At 37.1% G+C, this 24,628-nt stretch overlaps 1 protein-coding gene across 3 annotated transcripts in view; it reads right to left on the bottom strand.

Annotated features, from left to right (window-relative positions):
* RTN4R (reticulon 4 receptor) overlaps positions 1-23,748 on the bottom strand; it is a 422,513-nt gene extending 398,765 nt beyond the window's left edge. The window contains exons 1-2 of one of the 3 annotated variants that reach the window (XM_075341742.1): positions 23,510-23,748; positions 22,777-23,147 (exon numbers count right to left, since the gene is read on the bottom strand). The gene's annotated coding sequence lies outside the window, so the exon portion shown is untranslated. Of the gene's footprint in view, positions 1-22,037; positions 22,150-22,776; positions 23,446-23,509 lie in introns of those variants that run through there. The other 2 variants (XM_075341741.1, XM_075341743.1) reach the window with 2 other exon arrangements.
* Between the last annotated feature and the right edge of the window lie 880 nt (positions 23,749-24,628).

Raw genomic sequence — 24,628 nt, 5'->3', positions numbered from 1 at the left:
GCCCCCCTCTGCACCGCCCACGGCATCGCCATACCCCAGCACTGCCGCTGCCTCCTGTGACCCCGCTCCACCAACACTGCCACCCCACCTCCCCGATAAGACACCACCGGATTATAAGATGGACCCCATATATTTTTTTTTTTACTTTTTTTATCTTTAAATTTGGGGTGCGTTTTATAATCCAGTGCATCTTAAAAGATGAAAAATACGGTACTTCAATTTTTAAGGGCGCCAACAATTTTGGCTATAACTGTATAGATATATACTATAGAATATTGGTATATTTACTTCCAAATCATCATTTTTCCTAAACCATCTTTTATTATCCATCATTCCAAGTCTTTTTTTTATTTTTACTTTTCCTACCCAATGAACTTCACTTTCTATGATTGCTATGGTGTCAAAATGTAATGGAATATATTCATTCTGCAAATATATACTTACTCTTTATCATAGATGACGGTAATGAAATCCTTCGCTAAATCTACTTCAGTATAAATATATAATATGATGTTTTTATTTGGTAGTGAAATACGCACATAGAAAAGTGGAAAGTGGAAAAGGTTGATCTTGCATGAGCTATTCAGTCATTTCATTCTATTGTTCCCAGATGTGCAATAAGTATAGGAAAGCAAGAAATAGCTGTCTAAAATTTTAATATTTTGTAAAATACCGAATCAATTTTAATTGAAGCCTTAAAAACAGAAGGTCAGGATCTCATTGCCAGTTTGAAAACATTTGATGGGTTCCACTTTGAACAAAGATGGAAAAACAATTTTATTTAGCCAAAAGATCTATTACTGTTATATAATTTATCATGAATATATCATTTACTAAGTAATATGATGGGATTATTTATATTGTGATATGAATAAATAACAGGCAGATGTAAATAACACTAGATCATTATAATGTGAATAAAATATTGCACATTACTTTGGAAAATGCCATAGCTGCAGAAAAAAATGACAAGACAGCCATCTAGTGTAAGACTACATGGATAACACTATTGTACTATAATAATCAAGGAACGTAGTCGTTTTCCAAGTAAAGTAAAAGCAAAAGTAAATGGATAAGATAATTAGGGATAAATAAGGATGACAAGATGGTGTATGTTAGAAGGAATAAAAAATAAATCTAATTTTGAGAATTTGTCATATTGTGAGATGTAATAGAGAAATGTTTAACAAGTGAAGCTCGGAAGTCCTGCTTAAAATAGATGAACTAGGACTTGATGAAGTTATACAGAAGTGGACAGTAGGGGACTACACTGATAGATTACATTGCTTTTATCTATATTATTATACCACAGCTTTGATTAAATTTGCTGTATGGTAAGCATGTTTCAATTTAGAATCTGTATTTGTCATTCATTTTACATTGGGTGAAAAAATATTGCTACATTTTGGAAACTGTCATCAGGCAGGGAAGCTTATGTTTATGAATCATAACATTATAAGAACACCCGGTTCCTATAATATGATGATTTAAAATTTGTAGATTAATAGATGTAGCTATTGTGAATATTCATGTGTTAATGAACTCAGCTGCAAAAGGCACCAAAAACAAGAAAATTGCCCAACTGCTTCCGGCTGGCAACTCACAGTGAACCAATAAGATTTCTTGTCCATAATTGCCACTCCAATCTGTCTACTTATAGCAGAGGGAGAACAGGCATGGTATGTGATGTATTGGCCAATCTGTCGCCTATGGTAAACACTAGTGTAAAGCCAAGTTCACGTGTTAACCACAGTTACACACTGCAACATCGCAAACGACATCGCTGTAACGTCACCGGTTTTGTGACGTAATAGCGACCTCCCCAGCAACATTGCAGTGTGTGAAACACATCAGCGACCTGGCTCCTGTTGTGAAGTTGCTGATCGCTACAAATCGTTCAGGACCATTCTTTGGTCCTTTGTTTCCCGCTGTGCAGCATGATCGCTAGAAAGTCTCAGTGTGTAAAGGGGACTTAAATGTGCAGGCAGCAGGAGCCGGCTTCTGCGGACACTGGTAACCACGGTAAACATCGGGTAACCAAGAAGCCCTGTCCTTGGTTACCCGATATTTACCTTCGTTACCAGCCTCCGCCGCTCTCACTGTCAGTGCCGGCTCCTGCTCCTTGCACGTGTAGCAGAGTACACACCGGGTAATTAACCCCATGTGTGCTGTAAATAGGAGAGCGGGGAGCCAGCGCTAAGCAGTGTGCCCTGCTCCCTGCTCTCTGCACGTGTAGCTACAGCACACATCGGGTAATTAACCCGATGTGTACTGTAGCTAGGAGAGCATGGAGCCAGCGCTAAGCAGTGTGCGCTGCTCCCTGCTCTCTGCACGTGTAGCTGCGTGTCCTGGTAAGCAAGGTAAATATCAGGTTGGTTACCCGATATTTACCTTAGTTACCAAGCGCAGCATCGCTTCAGTGTGTCACTGCTGGCTGGGGGCTGGTTACTGGTTGCTGGTGACAGCTCACCAGCAACCCGTGTAGCGATGCTCCAGCGATCCCTGCCAGGTCAGGTTGCTGGTGGGATTGCTGGAGCGTCTGACTGTGTGACCTCTCACCAGGAACCTCCTAGCAACTTACCAGCGATCCATATCAGGTTGTATCGTTGTTGGGATCGCTGGTAAGTTGTTTAGTGTAAAGGGGCTGTAAGACTTGGTGATATGGAAAGTTGGCTGCAGGAGCCTTGCTGTGAGGAAAATGGTATCTGATTGTACTGGGATCACAAAAGGGCAGAATTGCTATGTCACTGACATGAATCCCTGATGGATTGGTGAAAAGAGACTTTCCTGTCCTATAACAGAGTGAATCTGAGCCAAGTTGGTATGCATCAATATGCCTTTAGAGTATCGGTGTTCAGGAGTGGCGTTACCAACCCAGGCAAGGTGATGCTACAGATTTACCCATAGTATTAGCCATAGCAGAAGAAGATGTAAGGAGCAATTATTGAAGCTGAAGACATCTAGTCTGGAGAGCCACATCTGACTGAGAGCTATGACGATGAACCTGGTGCTGAGTATAGACTTTAAGATGTTTTTACCACTTGTTGATACATTTGAAGCAGGAAATTGAGTTATAGTAAGAGTGTGCTGCGAATACCAAAAGAGCCACCAGTACTTATGGCCAAAAGGCCAATAAGGGTACTGGGAAGTCTGTTCTATTAATTTGGTTATTGATTATGGTGGTTGCTGGTGATCACTTGTGCTTCTGCACTACTGCATTTTATGAGATGCTCTGTCTGTGAGGGGTTCTCTTCAATATCGAATGTTTTAGGGGTTATTTATTATGTATTCACTTTTGATCTGTTGATTTACTACACTATTTTCTAGCTCAGTTTCCTAGAGGGGCCTTTTCTACTAATTGAATTGTTTATAATGGTTATCATGCCATCTCTTTACAGAATCATGCCTTTGGTCCCTTGGTTATATCTATGTCTTGAGTATTACATTAGTGCAGACATTGGAAAACCCCCTTCCTTGTTTTGATTAACTTACTACATGTGTTAGTTATTATAGCTTTTGTCATTGTGTTATTTACCGTTGAACACAATGCCTTTTCCTTTTTCCTGTTGTCGGGTTTTATGGGTTGTCTTCCTCAAATATCTGTGCATATAATCAATTCTAATTAATAAAGTATATACTTATTTATTTATTTATTTATAAGGATTTCCTGGTAACAATTTATTCTCAATTATACAATTACAGCCCTTACATTGAATGCTTTATATAGACCTCAAAATTATGCAGTCCATGGCTTCCAAATATGCAATAAAACATATATTTATTGATACTTACAAAAATTGCAACCATAAATAGCATCAATACAGTAAGTAGAAATAAATCCCAATGCAGTCAAATATGAGGGTCACAATTAAACCACAAACAATGGAAACACACTAAAGATGATTTGGTATCAACAATAAATAGGCATTGCACTGGACAAAAATACAAAGTAAAACAGACAGTATAATGACCCAAATACTAACAGTCAAAAAAATAGCACATCAAGTCAGTGGATGCTTCTTACTTTTGTTAGGAGTGTGTCCTGCAATGCTCCGATATCAGTTTCGCATTGGGCTTCTTCATGAGCTCTAATTGGGAACCTCATATTTGACTGTGACTTATTTCATAATGTATTAACGCTTTTTAAGGTTGCAATTTTTTGCACCATTTTAAATTAGTATCAATAAATATATATTTTATTGCATATTTTGAAGTCATGACTGATTTTTTAATTCTATATAGATCATTCTATAGTTCTATCTCATTTTTTGTAATGATTATTTCAGTTCAGAATAATATATTCTTTGTTTTAAATGCTCTGTCTGCAGCAGATGCCACGAGGCATGAGGACACGGGACACACATACACAAGCAGGCAGTAAATGTCAATTAAGGTGGAATCTACTGAGCAACATTGGCTTGAGTTGATAGACATGAATATTACTAATCATTTACTTACAGTATTTAACACTAGAACTACTGGACTCGTGACACCTATATAGAAATACATGGTGCAAAGTAGTCAAAATGACTACCTCAGTAGTTCTAGTGTTAAATTATATAGTTTAGCCACGAGGGTCTAACAACCAATAGCAATGCGAAATACTTCTGGCATGGTGAAAAGCTACTGAAGTGGCTTATACTATACTTTACATTGCAAGGAGTCTAAAACCAAACCTCTTCAATATTCAATGTCAGGTTTAATACTGATAGTAGAGATGGAATATTTTTCAAGTTTCATGAAATAATATATCCCTGGTTAGCACTGCAACTTGCATATTAATAATTAGGATGATCTTAGTCTTGACCTTGGGTATATTTATACATGGTAATTAAATCACTACAAAATCTTTTCTAAACTGAACATTACCTTCACTGTCAGTTGTGTATTTCATCAAAGAAGACTTTCAAAGTAAATCACAAGACATTAGTTGCTTGTCTTGTAGGGTCTGCCTATCACCATCTTGAAACAGTTCTACACTGACAAGATCAGTTCCTTGAGCATTTATATTGTGAATAAAGTGCTATAAATAAGAAACTCCATTGTAACTAGACATACATGCCTTTAGACTTTGTAGACTAATACATAGTCATAAGCTACCACAGTGTTTGTTTTACCTTTAGCCAGCACCCAACAGGGAAGAACCCAATTGTGCTTGAAATGTATGCAGAGCTATTTTCTTATTATGTCTCTCAACATGCAGCTAGGAGTTTCTTAGTGCTTCCCTTTCCAGGTAATAGCCCTGTTGGTTAACCGCAAGCTGATATTTTTATCCACTTTTGACTCATCATGAGAATGCATGGTTGATGTAACTGATTAATAATGAATGATTATATACATAATGCACCTACACTTTGTATATAGGTAGTCTATGTAATAGACTAAACCTTTGTTAATATTTTATTTGTCTCTGCATTAAGAATATACCCAGAAGAGTCTCCTGCAAGAACAGACAATAGCCTCACTGTCCAGAAAAATGTACACATAGTAGGCCAGTTTATAATGAGACCGAGATGGCCAAGAAGTCAAAGGCTATTTAGCTTTATGCTTATACAATTTATACTTTTTACATTTTTTACTTTGATTCATTATGATCCAATGATTTTCCCACTGTAATTACTATATCCCCCCAAAACATTGTAGCTAAAGTTGGATGAGTACTAAAATGCCCAGGTGCTCATTACTTGAGCCAAGCAGGAAAGGGCTCACCGTGAGTAATCGGTATGGAAGTTAATGATTTGGCTCTCTACCCAGATACAGCCTGCCATATACAGAGCATTTCCTGTGGGAGGGAGATTTTTTTTTTTCTTGACACAATACATCCAAAAATTGTCTATTTATCCCCCAAAGATCCATTCAGAGACTGCAAATGGCTCTCACTGGGGGGCTGTCGCCCATAGTTCAGTGAAGGGAGACTGCTCTTTGTGTTCTTATTTTATGGATGACAACATGGATGACAGTGATACTCGGCCAGGCTCCACGAGAACCCAAGCTTGGTGCTTGATTGAGTATCGAGCAATGGCAAGCACTCTCGCTCATCTCTAATTGTAACATATAATATTCTCTTAAAATGGTAGATGTATTTCCACAATCACACAGTTATTAAAATGATTACTAGTAATCAGTAACAGTTATACTTTGCCTGCCTCTTTTTATTATTATATTCCCCTAATGTCCTGTCCACAACCTATTTTTTTTAGAGTAATTTACAATCTCTAAACATGAATAAAACGTATTTATCGACAGCTCTACATGCTACATGCATAGTCATATAATGGAATATAAATAAAGTTGAATGTAAAGTTTTGGTATGATCCTTTAAATGTCTCATAGTTAGGGTGTCACTTTAAATCTCATCAGATTCTATATATACTATTTATTCAGTCTTCAAAATGATTTCATGTTTTACACAGACTCTCACAAGTTATATATAGATGTGATGTCAGCTCTTCTTGTATCTCAGATTGATTAGCATTGAGTAAAGTCATAATTATAGAAGTATCATATTTGAATTTCTGTAATGTATTCCAATTCTTTAGTACCACTGTCCATTTATTCTATGAAAGATAGCAGACAGCTTTATTCTGTCAATGAATCTGAACTATATACTTTGAGTTTTATAAAGTATTTTGCCATTCTTTCATTTTATACATGTTAGGCTCATACTGTATATTTAGTTTGAGTATTAGAAATGAGTGGATTGATCAACAGAGGGTCGAATTCAAATAGAAGTTCCGAAATTCACGGTTCCAAACAAATTCAAACAATTTGAGATTTGATTCATTAATTTGTTGCAAATCTAATTGTTGAGGAAAATTTGTACACTTAGAAACCTATTGCGTAGGTAGCAAATCAACATAGAACCAGAGTACTACCTCAATTTAAATTTTTATAAAAACAGTTTTTATTGAAATTCATTAAAATTCAAAAAGTTCTACCTGTGATAATATATAACACACACAAAAAACATATAATCCCTGTCCCATGGTCCTGGGATTATATGTTTTTTGTGTGTGTTATATATTATCACAGGTGGAACTTTTTGAATTTTAATGAATTTCAATAAAAACTGTTTTTATAAAAATTTAAATTGAGGTAGTTCTCTGGTTCTATGAGGAAAATTTGTCAAAGTAGGCGCACTCAAACTTTAACCAATACGGTCATCTGTATTGAGCATAAATTTAAAATATATTTGGGTTTGTAAGAAAAAATTGCTACATTTCAAATCATTGAAAATATTGGGTTATGGTAGGATTATACTCAACACTATGAATATACAAACAATTAACAAGAAGATAATCATGTATTTGCTGGACCCAGCCCTTTATGTTCAACTAGCAAATTACGGAATATTCCAGGTTTAATTTCAGTTCTCAGCAGTGTAAAAAAAATGTTACGTATATCATGGTTTAAAGTTTTGTTTACATAGAGTTCTATCTATCTATCTTCTATTTATCTATGTATCTATATATCTATCTTCTAGCTATCATCTATCTATTCATTCTGATTATGTATGCTTGTCTTTTTACCATCATATTGAAGTCTTTCAACCGAACAAATAGTGATGAGCGAGCACTACCATTGCTCAGGTGCTCGGTACTCCTTAAGAGCAGTTGACTGCTCGGATGGACGCGACTCAGGTACCAAGTATAATGGAAGCCAATGGAGGAACCAAGCATTTTTCTTGGAAATCTTCTGGAAAAATGCTCGAGTCTCCCATTGACTTCCATTATACCCAAGTGCTCAAGTCGTGCCCATCCAAGCATCCAACTGCCCTTAACGAGTACCCGAGCATGGTAGTGCTCACTCATGAATTGCAATCAAAGAAAACACAGTTACAAAAACTGGCTAAAGAACATCTATACATAACATAATCAGCAACAATTGGACTTACTAATACTTAGACAGATTATTCCTGTGCACACTGTGCGTTTTTTAATGCAGCTTTGATGCATTTTTTCAAAAATCTGCATAAAAATCTGCATGCCCATCCTAAAGCCAACAAAGTCTATGATATTTCTGAAGTGCTGGGTGAAGTTTCTTTTTTTTTCCTTGTGGATTTGATGCAGATTTTGGTGTCGACAAAATCTGCATGGCAATTGTAGGAGCATTTTTTACTGATTTTTTTTAGCCCTTAAAGACATTGATGTCTCTAAAAAAATGCATGGTAAAAAACGCACCAAAAACAGATGTGTTTATTGGTGCATTTTTCTGCCAGAAGGTACAGATTTCATTCAGAACATGTCTGCCCCACATCTGCAGCATGTGCACAAAGCCTTAAGGCCAGTTTAGATGCTGCGACATTGCTAGCCGATGCTAGCGATGTCGAGCGTGATAGCACCCGCCCCCATCGTACGGCCGATATGTAGTGATCGCTGCGGTAGCGATCATTATTGCTACAGCAGCGTCACACACACATACCTGCTCTGCGACGTCGCTGTGACCGGCGAACCGCCTCCTTTCTAAGGGGGCGGTTCGTTCAGCGTCCCAGTGAAGTAACTAAGCGGCTGCCCAATCAAAGCGGAGGGGCAGAGATGAGCGGGACGAACATCCCACCCACCTCCTTCCTTCCTCCTTTTCCGGTGGACGCAGGTAAGGAGAGGTTCCTCGTTCCTGCGGTGTCACACGGAGCGATGTGTCCTGCTGCAGAAATGAGAAACAACATAGTTACTGCAGCAGCAACGACATTTGGGAAGAGGGGGGCATGTCCCCGATTAGCGATTTTGAACGTTTTTGCAACGATTCAAAATCACTAATAGGTGTCACACGCAACGACATCGCTAAAGCGGCCGGATGTGCTTCACAAATTCCGTGACCCCAACGATATCGCTTTAGCGATCTCGTAGCGTGTAAGGCCACCTTTATAGTTGTAATCAGGGTATTACCTAAAAGGAAAACAGGTAGCATTCAACAAACCATATATTTTGATATAGCAAAATAAATAGTAATAAATATTTGCTAGCAATGTTTAATTGTACCAATTGTTTATACACAATTTAAGAAATCTACAAAATTAAAAAAAATGGTTTCTACCTGGCCTAAAAAGAATCCTCACAAAAGATCATATTGATTTATTTATTTTGCTAAAATAAAAGACATTTAGTCAAGACAAAAAGTTAAAGTCAGTAACAAAATATTTTCTCTATAATTGACTTTTTAGTCTATTAAATAGAAATTAAGTGCAGCCAAAATCAATAAATGTTGCACAGCTATTTAGTCTCCCAAAACATGCACATTTTAGTCATCTGGCTTCTGTAAGAAACAGTATGATTGGAAAGGTAAGTTTCAAATTATACCAATTTATTTTCCAGTAGACCTTGGGGATTGTAGATCAGGAGTCTATGCTTAACATTAAAATATGCTTATTTTAAGCTGTTTCCATTAAAGGTGAATCAAATAGAACCCTCTATGAAATTAATGCTTTTACTTTTCTTTTCAAAAATGTGTCCTGACATCAGCTCTGCTGCCCACACCATACTTTCCTCCATAGAATCCTCTGCTTCCTGACTACATTTCCAGTCATCCCTTGTGCTGAGCTACAAGCCAGCAGTGAGCACACCACCTATACCTCCGCCCAAACCCTTACCACTCCACTCCTGGCATTATACTCAGCCTCAGCATATTGTTCTATAATGGAGACTGATGAAGGCAATTCACTTAAAAGAGTGCTTAGAAGTAATACAAAACACCAGAACACCAGTCTTGGCAATCAAGATTATCCCTACTCTTCTTCATTGACAAATCATTATACTGTAAAACAGTGTTTCTCAACTCCAGTCCTCAAGACCCACCAACAGATCATGTTTTCAGGTTTTCCTCCATCAGGTTTTCAGGATTTCCTTAATGTTACACAGGTGATGGAATTATTTCCTTTCTAATATTGAGGAAAACCTGAAACATGATCTGTTGGTGGGTCTTGAGGACTGGAGTTGAGAAACACTGCTGTAAAAGAATGGATGGATAGATGGGGATATGTATATATCACATAGGTTATAGATCAGAGTGTATGTACATCTATATTTATATACTGCTAGATACAGATATGAGGGAACTCTGGAGGAAGAAATTTCCAAGAGATGCAGAGCTCTATCTGCAGCCAGAAGCAACGAACTCCAAAAAATAGAGCCCCGCACAGCATGAAACTCACAGTGGTGATGTCATGTCAGATTCCAGAGCCAGGAAGTGAGGGAGAATCCGATGTGACATCACCGGAAGTCAGAGGTTTCTGAGCCAGAGATCCTGTAACCAGGGGAGCAGCTTGGATTACAGAAGTATTTATCTATGGCAGTTAGTTCTCATGAAAGGGACTTATAAAGCAGCAGCCATCCCCTCTAAGTTTATTATGAAAATGTTACTTACTATTTAGACTTTTTTTATTCTGGAGAAAATCCAATTCCATCTTACTTTAATGGACAATCACCCTCCTTACATTGGAACAGACATTGGATTTTTTAACTTTTATTTTTAGATTTTGTATTAGTATTATAATCTTAAACATTGGTCTTATTAAACATTAGAATAAATGAAGGCTTGGTTTATATTTTTATGCTACTCTGTAGAAGTTAAAACTTCATTAGGATTAGTTGCTATGGGCAACAAGAACAGTTCTTCTATGAACATATGTGATAAATTAAAACTCATTAATTGCAACTAGACTGCTACACTTATGGTCAATACTACCGTACAATACAATATACAAAGAATGGAGTTTACATCATCATGACATTATCATATATATTGAATATTTCTGAGCAGATGTTACTATTTTTTTCTCAAGTGTTGTATTACTTGTTATTATGTGTTATCCTGTGTACATATGTTTTAAAAGACATGAAAGTGCTATAGTAATCTAGTCATAACAATTTATGACAGTATCACTGGAATCAGCATTGTTAGAATAAAAGGGTTGTTGTGCTTTGTGGAACATCTTTTGAGTTTTTCCATGCACAACACTACTATTGTTTTGACAGGTAAACTTATAGTTTATAGTTTTTAAGGCTCAAAGTACATTTAAATGGTTATTCCCATCTAGAAAATCCTATCCTAAGATATAGTAGGTGTAATATTAATATTAGCAAACACTTCCAATTAGAAATGTAGTATAGTTCTCCTGATTCACTGTGTCACTTTTCTCATGTGCAGGGCATTACAAGATTTTAGGCATCCATGGTTAAGACCAGTTAGCTAGTTGCTAGTGGCCAAAACCATGGATACCAAAGGTCCTTCAATGACCCGCACAATAGGTAAGTGACATAGTGATCAGAAGAACTATACTACATATCTACCTGCACGCAACCTCAGATCCTAACAAGATCTCCTTCTCTACTCTCCTTTATCTTCTCTTCCCACAATCGCATACAAGATTTCTCCCGTGCCTCCCCCATATTCTGGAACTCTCTGCCCCAGCATCAGACTCTCACCTACAGTAAAAAGCTTCAAAAGGAACCTGAAGACCTACCACTTCCAACAAGCCTACAATAACCCTCAGACCAGTACACCACTGCGCAACCAGCTCTGTCTTCACCTATTGTACCCTCACCCATTCCCAGTAGACTGTGAGTCCGCTCTCCTCCTGTACCTGTCTGTTTTTGTAATGTTCATGATTGTTGTACTTGTTTATTATGTATATACTCTTTTCACTTGTAAAGCGCCATGGAATAAATGGTGCTATAACAATAAATAATACTAATAATAATAATAATTTATAATTGGAAATATTTGCTAATATTATTATTACATCTACTACATATTGGTATAGTATCTTGGAAATGGGAATAACCTTTTAAGTCCATCGAGTTCAACCTATACCCTAAAAGCCCCATTTATTTGATTGTGGCATAGTAACCATGACAACAGCACCACTCTGGAGAGAAAATGGCAAAGAGGCCTTGTTCCCTTCATGACTGATGGTGGTCCTTGTGGTTGGAGCAAACAGTGATATTCTAGTAAAATCCTGTAACTTGCAAAGACCAGACTTTAACCACAGCAAATTCTCCTTGTTTGGAGAATATATATTACAGACATATAGACAGACCCTAAATTACTAATGTAGAAAAATGTAATAAATATATATAAAGCAAAAAAAATGTTTATATCTCCTACAATATTTTGTAACCACTAATAAAAATCTGTCTTCAAGTTGCTACATTCGGAGATTATATGTGACATTGTCAGACATTGTCAGACATTTTGTGCTGTATTTTACAATATTTGTCTATGTTTTACGTTGTTATTCTTCATTTGAAAATGGCATGGTATTACCGTTTTAAGCATCCGTTAAGTTTTCAATGTCATTCATTTTACGTGTTTACAACCAAACGTATGCAATATTGAAGATTTATATCCATTTCAAAGGCAAATATTCTACAATCCATAAAGAAAATGCAAACTGCTTATGCAGCAGAGGGAACACTAGGTGGCTTCAATTGCTGTATAGATCTCTAGTAAAAGCCACCGGGATTTAAACACAATATACATTCATGCGAAAATCCAAATATGATTTTAATGAGAAAATTAGAATTATACAAGTTTACTATTAAAAGAAATGACCCAATATTTTTTAGTTTCTTGATTTTTTTTTCTGACTCTAGTTGTCATTTTAAGAATATATCATTTTCTATTTATTTGAACAAGACTTATTTATTCTGGAGAAGAATCCAAACTCAAACCACTATTTTTGGCCATTGTCCATCTTTTATTATATATAGTTATACATTTGTAACTTTGCCCATTTTCTAGACTACTACTGGATCCTTTGGTGGGCAAGTGCTTTGACAAAATAATAGGCCCCAAAAGTCCACTAAAAGACTATTACATTAGACAAGACTTTGATCAATTGCACAAAGATCTATGATGCTACGCCACTAGGTGTCACTAGAAGCTACTAGAGACAGGGTAGGCAAACAGGCCGGTAATTAGAAGCCTGAAAGTCAGATAAGGTACACAGGGAGCGAGCAAAGCCAGGGTCAGGGTACAAGTCAGAGGTCAGAAGCCAAAACGTCAAATAAGGTAAACAGGGAGTGAGCGGAGCCAAGGTCAGGGTACAAGCAAGAGGTTAGAAGCTAGAGGGATAACGTCAGTGTCAGGGGCATGGGCAGAGAAGGGTAACAAAGGTCCGGGGTAGGGAGGTAAGATCAGAACAACAAAACTCACGGAACCAGATAACTCACTGCAGAGCAGGAACTATGGCTGGCAGCATTCTGGGTGAAGTTGCTCTCTAATGAAGCCAAGCACTCACCTGGAGTGAGGCGCCTGAACACAGACCCCTCACCACACCAGCACAGGACCCGAAGGCTGAGACGCAAAGCATTACCTGGAGCCCAGTACAGAACATTGGATCTGCTGGAGAGCAGCGCACCGTGGATCATGACAGGTCTATTTCTTAGGAGTTGCATAACAAATATGACCTGCACGCTGAGCCATTGATGCCGCGGCAGTACAGAGCAACCGCATGTGGACAGTGGTACATGCGCCAGCCAAATCTCTTTCATTGAACATCGGAGCCATGTTACTGTTGTCACATGGTTAAACGGTCCTATCGTCAGCATGTATCACTGTCCTTGATAAAGGGGTACTTCATACATGCACAAGGGAAATCTTGGTGAACCCCCTCTTGATATTTATGCACATCAGTACTGAGGTATTATGCTAAGCTTATTTCATTGTTTATACTGATTTATTTTTTTGAACAATCACTGAGCTTTTAAACACTGGGCGTATTTCCTTACGTAACTGGTTTGGACTACAAGGCGGTACTTCTTTGTGCTCTTTTTGAAGATTGATACATACATTGATACATTGACACTCTCTATTGAAGCAGGGAGAAGCGAAACGTACGTTGGGGTGAGAAAATTGTGGCATGTACGTATTGTTGACCCAGGTAATCACTGTCTTGCCTTGTTGTGGTGTATTCTTGTGCACTCTGAGGTTTACAATGACGGCAGTCGGTAACACGCTCAGCACAGTACTTTATAGGGTGGAGCTCTACCTAGTGTCGTGAATTGGTATTACAGCCACAAATTGGTAAATCAGGGGTATCAGTGCAACATTACTGGTGCTTGATATTGTGGTGGCCGATTGTGAATTATCTATTTATTTATCTTATACCATCAGATATCCCTGAGTTAATATATTTATTGATAATTGATATTTATACCTAAATTGGTGGTGTTATATTTATATATATGCAATTATTTATTGCACTAGCTGCCTTTACATTTATTGACATTGTTATATATTTTGGAATATATTAACAAAAGGGAATAATCTATATTTTTATTTTTTGCCACCACTTAACTGAATTTTTTATCATCACTATATGTTATGTTGCCATGTATGCTGCTATATCCTCTTTTCTATTCTGTGAGCATCTCTTTTTAATTCTATTGGATGTTTGTAATCATGTCACTAATAAAAATGTAATAATTTTATTGGACTTGTTGCTCCTTATTTTTTGAAAAATTATATATAGAATTTTTCTGAATTTGTTGTTGAAAAGATTGATACATATATTTGATTTAACATATGTCTTAAAATATTGATTTAGTCTACTATACATTATAGGATTGTAACATAGTGTTTCCCAATACTTTTGACATCGAGATTTACTATAATTTTAGTGATTGGCTTGATCACAGTAAATAATTGTATTGTTGTCTTTAATATCTGTGTGTCTTTTTATGTATGCAATTTTTGCATTTTTAAGCATGTTTCAATAAAGATTATGTTTTACTGCGCTTTTTTTTGTCCACAAATTTTCTCCTTTTTCTTATGTGGAAATGTACATTTATTGCCATATGGGTGGGTATTTTCTTTAATTCTTCATTGGCAATTTGTGGTTACAATAACTACCGATGGATTCTGTGTATTTAATGATACATTGTTTGCACAATTATTAGGCAATTTTTATTTTTGATGATTAATTTTATTATTGAACAACTACACTGCGGTCAGACAATCCCAATAATTAAAAAACCTGAAAATTTAAGAATGCAAAAGCAAAGATTTGTTTTTCTTAGGAAAGTATCTATGACTGCAAAAATATTGGCCAGAATTATTACACAACCAATTATAAAAACTTATATTTTCCAATGTCAACTGTTCATTTTCATCTGTTAAAGTGGGAATAATAACCAACAACTCAAAATGTACAAAAATACATTTCTGACATTTACATAAAAAATGTTGGTGACCAACATTGTCGCCCTTCTTTTCAATAACAGTCATAAGCCTTCCACCCATGGAGTTTGTCAGTATCTTAATTTGTTGATGGTCAACATTTTGGGCAGCCCCAACCACAGCCTCCCAGACAATGTTCAGAGTGGTGCACTGTTTTCCCTCATAATCAATTTCCTCTTAAAGAGGGATCCAGAATTTCTCAATAGGGTTTAGGTCCAGTGAGAAAGGGGCAATATCATTATTCTTTAGGGCTTTTACTGGCTACCCAAACGGAGGAATACTTTGATGCATGCAATGAAGCATTGTCCTGCATAAAAATCATAGTTTTCTGTGTCATTGCTTGTCTTCTAAAGAGTGACAGTAGGTTTGGGAGTTGATTTTATGTCCATCTTCAAGCCGAAAAAAGGCCAACTAGCCCAGTACACCAACTCAATCTTGCTACTGTTTGAGACAAAGTGGAGATCTGTGCCCATTACTAATCCAGCCACAGACCGATCTATTTGGTCCATCAGGAGTCACTTTCATCTCATGAGTCCATAAAACCTCTAAAAACCTGTCTTCATATATTTCCTGGCCCAGTCTTGATGTTTCCCCTTATGTGTATTGTTCAGCTTTCCTTACCTTGGCCATGTCTCTGAGCACTGAACACCTTGTACTTCTGGGTAAAAGTGAACGAACCTTTGGAAGTTCGGTTCACTGGCAGCAAACAAACTGAACCTCCTTGTATCCGAACTTGGCCTGAGGAGGTTCAGAAACACTGATTGGCAGTTTGAGTTTCTGCCCACATATAGTCAGCCATAAGCAGAATACTTCCAGGGGAGGATGGGCAGGCTCATTCAATTTATTTTTTTGTTACCCACCACATGTGACAATGCAGTTTTTACCCCCAGTGTCCAAACACTGCAAGCGGCTTGCACATGGGTGAGTACCAAGCGTAAGTGAGCACAGCATTGCTTGTTTGGGTTAGGTTTGCATGAAAAGCATCCAAACCCAAACACTATTTTTTAATTTCGTGTTCGGTTTGAACACTAAATTAAAAAAAAGTAGAGATGAAAGTAGAGATGAGCGACCCTCGGGTTCGCTCATCTCTACTTCTGGGGACTCCAGGTAGGTTGCAGTTTTGCAATATAAGAGTACTGGAGGATAATAGATTCTTGGACACTTCACGCTTGATTTTTCTTCTGATGTTTCTGTGGTCACTCCCCAATATCTTAGCAATTTCAAGAATGTTGAATCCCTTTGTAAGACTTTAAATATTTTTTTTACTTTCAACGGTCAGAGCTGCCTAACTAGTCTGCTCACCTTGACAAAGGATGTTGATATCCTAAGTCCACATGCTCCCTCATTACACAAATATACATAACCTTCTATGCTCCAAACCAATAAGCATTCAAGTTACTAAAATTTGGAAATGTAAATTATGCAAAAAATGATGATGTGATAAAATACTCACTTGCAAAATAATTCTGCACATGGTATATTGAAACTAATTGGTGATATGTCATGAATGTACAATAAAGAAAAAGTTTTTAAGGCACTTAAAAGTGGATGTGTAGAAGTTCTCTGTAGGTGGAGGGTGAACTATTGCAGTCTAATTCTGTTTTTCAATGTCTACTACTTTTTATCTCAATATCAGTATCATCAGTGATAATATTTTTTCTGTGTTATCTAATAGAGGTCTTAGGCAATCTGAAATATTATTCCTGTCCCACAGTCTGTCCAGCACCTCTTAATATTGAGGTTGACTGCTTTGTATAAGCCTAAACAATATTTATAGACTACAATCAAGTAATACACTAGATTGTTAGGTATTTGCCATATGTTTGCTGGGACAATCAAGCCTTAATAAATTGCTTATCATTGTCAAGACAATTGGTAATTTGGCTTCTACGAGCCTTAATTTTAGATAAAGTACCAAATATACCTAATGAGGAGATTAGTGTTTTGTATTTTAAATTGCAAAACAAACAAAATATTTGTGGATTCATATTCCTATTTGAGTTGTATCTGTGAATAATTGGGGTATATGTAAATTTGATAGCTGTGTGTTATGGTTGTGCCAACTGGCACATCATATGCGGCTTTCATTCATTAAGGATGTCTGTTTTGCCCATAGCAACAAATCACCTCTTTAAAATGTGTTCAGAGCAGATGAAAACTGGAACTTGACTGGTTGTTATGTACAACAATGACACGTAGTTTCATGATTCATTTGTGTATTTGTGTCTTGTGGTTATATTAATCTTAAACTATTGCAGAACATTAGTTAATTGAAAAGATGGAATATATTTCTGTGGTTGGCTATGTTCACACGTTGCACTCTTTTAGCAGTAAAAAAGCTTCTTCCAAATATCAGGTTTGGCTGCTTTTTTTGCTGCGTTTTTGGTGTTTCATTTGTATGCAGTACATGTTCAATAAAGATAATTTCATTCACCACAAAACCGGCTAAACTGCCGCAAAATACGCCAGTTGTGTCGCCATATGCAGACCAAGATATCAGCTCGATGACTTCTTCATTAAGCTTCAATTCTGATCTGCGCATGTGCCGTGGTGCGACGTTGTTTTATTGAAGACTGTCTGTAGCGTGGTTCTACAAACTGTCTTCAATAAAATGCCGCCAATGCAGTGCATGTGCAGATTGAGATATTGGCTTAATAAAGAGTTAATTGAGCTGAAATCTCAGGCTGTGCATGCACCGCAACCGTTGTCATTTTGTTGAAGACCTGCAGACCGTCCGTAGTATCACACTGCGCACTCATTGCCCACCATAATCATGGCGGTGGCGACGCAGAATTTTAAAAAGGAGGCAGGTCACTGAATATTCTGTGACCTGTAGAAGACATATAGGAGGCAGGTGGAGGTGCTGAGAAAAAGAAGACCCGACCTCCCAAGTCCCACCCCAATGCAAAAGCGATGCATGGCTGACATGATCTCGACAATTTTAGTGGAACATTAATCAGCAACCAAAGATCGGATTCCATCACTGCAGATATCTGTTTAATCAGCATCACAGCACCATTATGACCATGTATTTACTTCACAGTGCTAAATCCTGCTGACAGGTTCTCATTACGTATATTCAGAAGTTGTACTGAAATATATTTATCTATCAGCAAAGAAATCTTGAAGGGATTCCCCTAGCTTAAAGATCCCACTTTGAAGACTATATCAGATATGAAACCTATTTACTCTTAGTCTTTTTGTTGATCTGTTGGTGTTAGAGCTGTCTGGTGGTCTCTGTTGTTGCATTTCTGTGCCTGTGGGGGATGTGGTCAATAACCTGACAGCAGGGTTGCTGCTCAGAAGCTTGGTTGCTTTCCTATCTTTCACATTACTGCACCTTGCTCTGTAAGAGCTTAAAAGAATTTGCAATGAAGTGGCATGTTGCCTTATACCAAGTTCAAAATGGGTGAAAAAATCCTCAATATCAGCGTTAATACAGGGAATTCCTAATTTGGGACCTCCATCAAGGAGCCACTATGAAGTGAAGTGCAGCACCTTCTGGAGGACACATTTATGTGATGCATCTTTTCCTCTGAGATGCCACTACAGGAGAATATTAGGCTTTTGCTGCCATGTACATCTGCAGGTTACCGATATTCACTGATGGTTTCAGCATCTAGACATCTTGCCTTCAGCATATTTTCTGGGAACTCTTCCCACAAAAGCAGACTGTCAACAGCTGACAGCCTCCTTAACTTTTATTTTTAACATTATAAGAAGGGAAGAGTCCATAATAAATATTTTTTAGCTGCAGATTGTTTAGGTGCTGATGAAAATTGGCATGGCAAGGTCTCCACACTTCTACATGGACATAGGGTTGTCCCTCACTTTAGATAGAAAGGTTGGTGGCATGTATTATTGAGAGCATTGAGAGCCATTAGACGTTCTTCATCCTACTGCCGGATAGAAGATAATGGGTAGAAACCGGCACTTGACTGTGGATTATTTCTGGATTTATTGCCTTACTGGCTCAATTTTTGAGAACAGTAGGTTGTGAATGTAAGAAAAAGGACCTTGTGTTCTTATATTGTTTTTCTTCATTAAAATGAATTACACGTAAGACAGTATGCTTGCACTCAACACATTTTTGCATTTGTACGCATACCGAATGATAAGCCTGATAAAATCCAGACCTTTCTATCTTGCACATACTAGGTGGTCTGCATTTTTGTGTGTTGCTTTTGCTATTGAAGATAAATTATGCCTTCTGGGAACTAGGCCACATCTGAAAATATGTTGCAAGGGCAAAAAAAGTGCAGACTTTTTAACACTATTATTAGAAGATTTCATCGCTTTTGTATACAGTTTGTAAAATGCTAACAAAACCACAATTAGGGAAGAGCTGAATAGTGTGTTATTTATGTAGCATAGGCCTCATAAGTGAACATCAAAGCACAAAATCCAAATCCAACAGTGTTGACATTAATCCCTTTCTCTCCTCATACTGACAAAATCTAAATCAATAATGCTGAATCTTGTGTAATTAAAGTTCAATAAACCACATTACTTCAGATGGGTTAGGACTAAAATATCCCAGAAAAGTGAAATTCATAATATTGTATTGGTATAGGATCATTTACATGCCTGAATGTTATTCAGTGACAAGGTAACAGGCTCTAATCGCACTATAGGTGCTATGAATTACATTAACCTCAATGCAAGTAAATATAAAGCTGCGATCTCTTCATCCTGAACAGTGATTGATAGAACAGAAATGATGCTCAGTAGGCCTGAAAGAGTTCCCATGATTTAATAAGGCTGCAGTAAAACAGTAATTTCAAAAGATTAGCAAATCTTCCATTGAAAAGAACACAAATGTGCAAAGTTAATACCTGGGGATGGTGTCAAAAAGAGCGGATTATTGTTAGACGGTCTCACCAGTATAAATGACATTGCTGAAGAATGTAATAAAACATATCATGTGTCACATACAACGTGCTATCAAATACATAGAAGACTGGAACTGGTTTTTCTTTAACTGAGAGGACAGCATGTTATTCATCATTTGGAAATAGTAGGTTCTAGTTTTTCTAGTGCAACTACCTCTGACAATCTAATCAAAGTATGTACATAACTAACTATCTATCTATCTATGTATCCATCCATGTATATATTATCTATCTATCTATCTATCTATATATATATATATATATATATATATATATATATATATATATATATATATATATCCATCTATTCATGTATATATTATGTATCATCTACCTATTATCTATCCATGTATATATTATCTATCTATCTATCTATCTATCTATCTATCTATCCATCCATCTATCCATCTATCTATCCATCTATCTATCCATCTATCCATCCATTCTTCCATGTATATATTATCTATCTGTCTATCTACCATCTATCCATTATCTAACCATCTACCTAGTATTGATCTATTTATCCATCCATGTATATATTGTCTATCTATCCATCCATCCATCCATCCATCTATGTATATACCATCTGTAAGTCTATCTATCCATCTATTATCTATCCATCTACCTATTATCTATAGATCCATGTATATATTATCTATCTATTTATTTAGCTATCCATCCATCTACATATATATATATATATATATATATATATATATATATATATATATATATATATATATATATATATATATATATATATATAAATATATATATATATATATATCCATTATCTATCCATCTACCTATCCATCTATCTGTCTTGCTCTATCAATGGAAAATCTATTTCAATGTTATGGTATGACTTTGTTGTTTTACATGGCTTAAAAGGAGATGGTATGTAGCAATATGTGATAACTGACAATAGCAAATAATCGCCAAGGCCAAAATAATGAAAGGAGCTTAGCAGAAACAAAAAGTACAAATGTTTCACCACAATTTCCCCTTTTGAATACAATATACTTCACGTATAATCCTCAAGTTTGTAGCATTGAAAGAAAAAAAGAGTGTGTGTGTACTGTGTGTGTGTCTATATATATATATATATATATAGACACACACACACACACACACACACACTGTATATACAATATATTGGAGGCATTCAATGATCCAAACATATGTCTGAATAGGATTGATACAATGATAGAATACTCTATAGGCTGTCCGTCTATCTAATATATATATATATATATATATAGACACACACACACACACACACACACACACTGTATATGCAATATATTGGAGGCATTCTACAATCCAAACATATGTCTGAATAGGATTGATACAATGATAGAATACTCTATAGGCTGTCTGTCTATCTAATATATATATATATATATATATATATATATTCATGATATTTATATCAGTATATGCAAGACTATGACAAGTTGTTGGTAGTTCTCATTCTTTTTAATAAATACATGCATTTTTCAGCTGGGTATCAGGGATGGCCTTCTCTGTCAGTCAGTGCCCCTTATAAACACCCCCCAATCCTGTAAATGGGGTGGGCGTCTGTTTGCATTGTACATAGCTTGCCTTCTGTAATGGTGCTGACTTGAGTATGCTGACCCACAGTGCCATGACTGCAAAATATTGCATAACAGGCAGTGCACAACTCTTCTACAGACTAAGGAGGGTATAAGTCTGCTGGAACTACCACCAACATGCTGAGACTGAGCCAACACTGAGACCATGTTAGTTGGCTTTATATAAGACTGGAAGCCCAATGTTGATATTTTCCTCTGTATATATAGTAAGGGGATAATTAGTATGCACAGCCCCGGCATGGTCTATGTGGAGTTAAATATATAGTATCCTATCCATGCATTCAATAAGTACCCCAAAATGCAGCTTTCCACTAGGGGACTTCTCCCAGGGGAAGGGGCGATGAAAACTCACCATATGAAAAGCACATTCAGCTGTTATATCACACACAAAAACGACTTTCTCATGGTACATGGAGCAAAGAGCTGAAGGCTCCTGAGGGACTGATTCACCGCAAGATCCGGCAGCTGTCTCCCAAGTGTCCTTCTGGATTCCTGACCTACTTTGTGCTGTGTAGTTGTGAGGACTGAGCCTATAACTGTAATGCACCATCTCTCATCCCTAAATCATGGGGAAACCTGGGCTTCAGTCTACATTCTGTGTGGCAATCATGTATATGATTGCAGAAAACTTCATTGGAGAGAGATAGGAATAACAAGTATTGTATGCATGCAAAATCTGGTATCTACCTATCTATCTATCTATCTAGACAGATATGCAGAGAGAGTTGTACATATATATATATATATATATATATATATATATATATATATATATATATATATAGAAGTACATAGAGAGAGAAAGAGAGAGATATGTGTGTATATATAAATATACCTACTATATATATATATATATGTATATATAAATGCATATATATATATATATATTAAAAAAAATAAAAAATATATATACATATATATATATATATATATATATATATATATATATATAAAAAAAAAATACTTATATATATATATATATATATATATATATATATATATATATATATATACATATGTAGAGCTGTAAATTGATCTGGATGAAATTAGCAGCAGGAATTTGCAAGCCTTCCAGAATAGATGATTCTTACCTGCCAGGACCACTGCTGACATTCTGGGGTTTCCTATATCCCTGCAATGCAATCCTTTGGAAATTCAAACTTCGGTACAATGACTCGCACTCCACAATGCAGAGCAATATTCCCCATCCAGTGAGCCCTCGTTAGTCTTACAGGTAAAAGAATCTTTTGAATCCTAGACTTGCTCCTCGGCTCGGAGTATCCATTGCTTGCTCTTCATGTTTCCGATGTGCCTACTTGTGTGTGTGGGACCTGTGAGGCTCCTCCAGCAGGGGCACAGCTGGTGATGAGAGCCCCCTGTCTGCCCCCATCAATGTGTGCTGTGCTTCCTCCAGCCCAGGCGATGTGGGGAAATCACTGTTCTTTACCTTTCCCTGGTTACTCTATGGAGAAGCAGTGAGAGGAAAAGCAACGATGAATGTTTTATGGAGCTGGATCAGGGATTGAGAGGTGATGAATGTTTTATGGGATCATGTGGTTTGACGTGAGGGGAATCAGGCTTGATCCGATTTACAAGAGACACACAGAGCAGATGGGAGGGAACGAGCACAGAAAATAGCAAACAAACTGGGATAATGAAACCGTGCAAATCCGAGTTGGTGGAGGGAGCTGTCCGTTCAGCACCGGGAGCTGTCCGTTCAGCACCGGGCTGCAGAGCCAGTGTCTGCCACTAATGAGCACAGGCTGGAGCAGCTGCATCCATCTCATTCATACAGCCCTTTATTAGAGAAAAGTGAGCCATTACCTGGAAGGAGCTGCAGTCAGGTAGAGGAGCTGCTCCGTATACAGCAGATGTGGCAGAGCTGACTTTGTACACCCACTTTGTAACTCATTGTCATATCAGGCTTCTGCATTTTGGTGAATTACTGGCATTTGTATTGCCATTCTATGTGTAGTATGTATATTTACCGGTCTCTATGGGGTCCCCTCACTCATCCGCAGTATGGTCGCCCCTTCCCGCCAAACATCATTATCACATAGTTTATTTGGCAGATATGTTTTAATCCCTTCGCTGTTACAGGAGCCTTCGGTGCTAAGTTTACATGGTAGCACCGGTCCCCTCTGGCAGAGGAGGGATTAGGATCTTGCAGTCAGGCTGAAATGGGAAATACAAATCAGATTACATTTCTGAGAAATGGAAGGAAATTTATAATTTGAAAGCTCATGTACATATCACAGCTGTCTCAGAGTCGACTGTAATATTTAACCCCTTTAGCGTCAAAACAAGTCAGGACGCAATTCTGTCTTTGTAACGGAAAGTTGCGGTTAATTAGATGCTAATGTTAAAGACTTTTTTTTTCAAATCACAAAAAAAACAAATTTCTGCCATCATCATTTTCTATAATCTTGTTCCACATTGATACAACCTGCAAATATTACAGGAGATAGTCCTGTCTTTTTTTTTCTGGTTAATTTAGATTGTCCACCTGTAATACAAAGTGACAATAAATTTACATATAAATATATAAAGAAATGGTCAATATAGCTGACCCATCATATTTTCCCGCATTACTACCCATCACATCATTAGCCCCCTGATTTCGCTTATGGGACACACTATACCATACTTTAATTCCCAGCTGTCATAATGTTACGTCTAGATAGCAAGGGACAGCAGGCTCCTATGCTGTCCCTTGTGCTAGGGGACCATAGGCTGTCCCTCACCTCCCGCTTGCTCCTAATGGTGGAGACGCCAGAATCCCGTGCTTTTCTATACTTGTTTGAAATATTACTCTTATACCCCCCTCCCCCAGGGTTGGACAGAAATGATAAACAGAAAAGGACAAACAAGGGGAAAATCAGAACTCTGACACTGCACACACAGGAATAGACAAAGAGAGATTCACTAGAAAAACAAGAGCAG

Source organism: Anomaloglossus baeobatrachus, chromosome 1, assembly GCF_048569485.1.
Source record: "Anomaloglossus baeobatrachus isolate aAnoBae1 chromosome 1, aAnoBae1.hap1, whole genome shotgun sequence".
In the NCBI taxonomy this organism is placed as follows: Eukaryota; Metazoa; Chordata; class Amphibia; order Anura; family Aromobatidae; genus Anomaloglossus; species Anomaloglossus baeobatrachus.
Note: the sequence above shows the minus strand (reverse complement) of the source record. Positions and strands in the feature narration are given on the sequence as shown.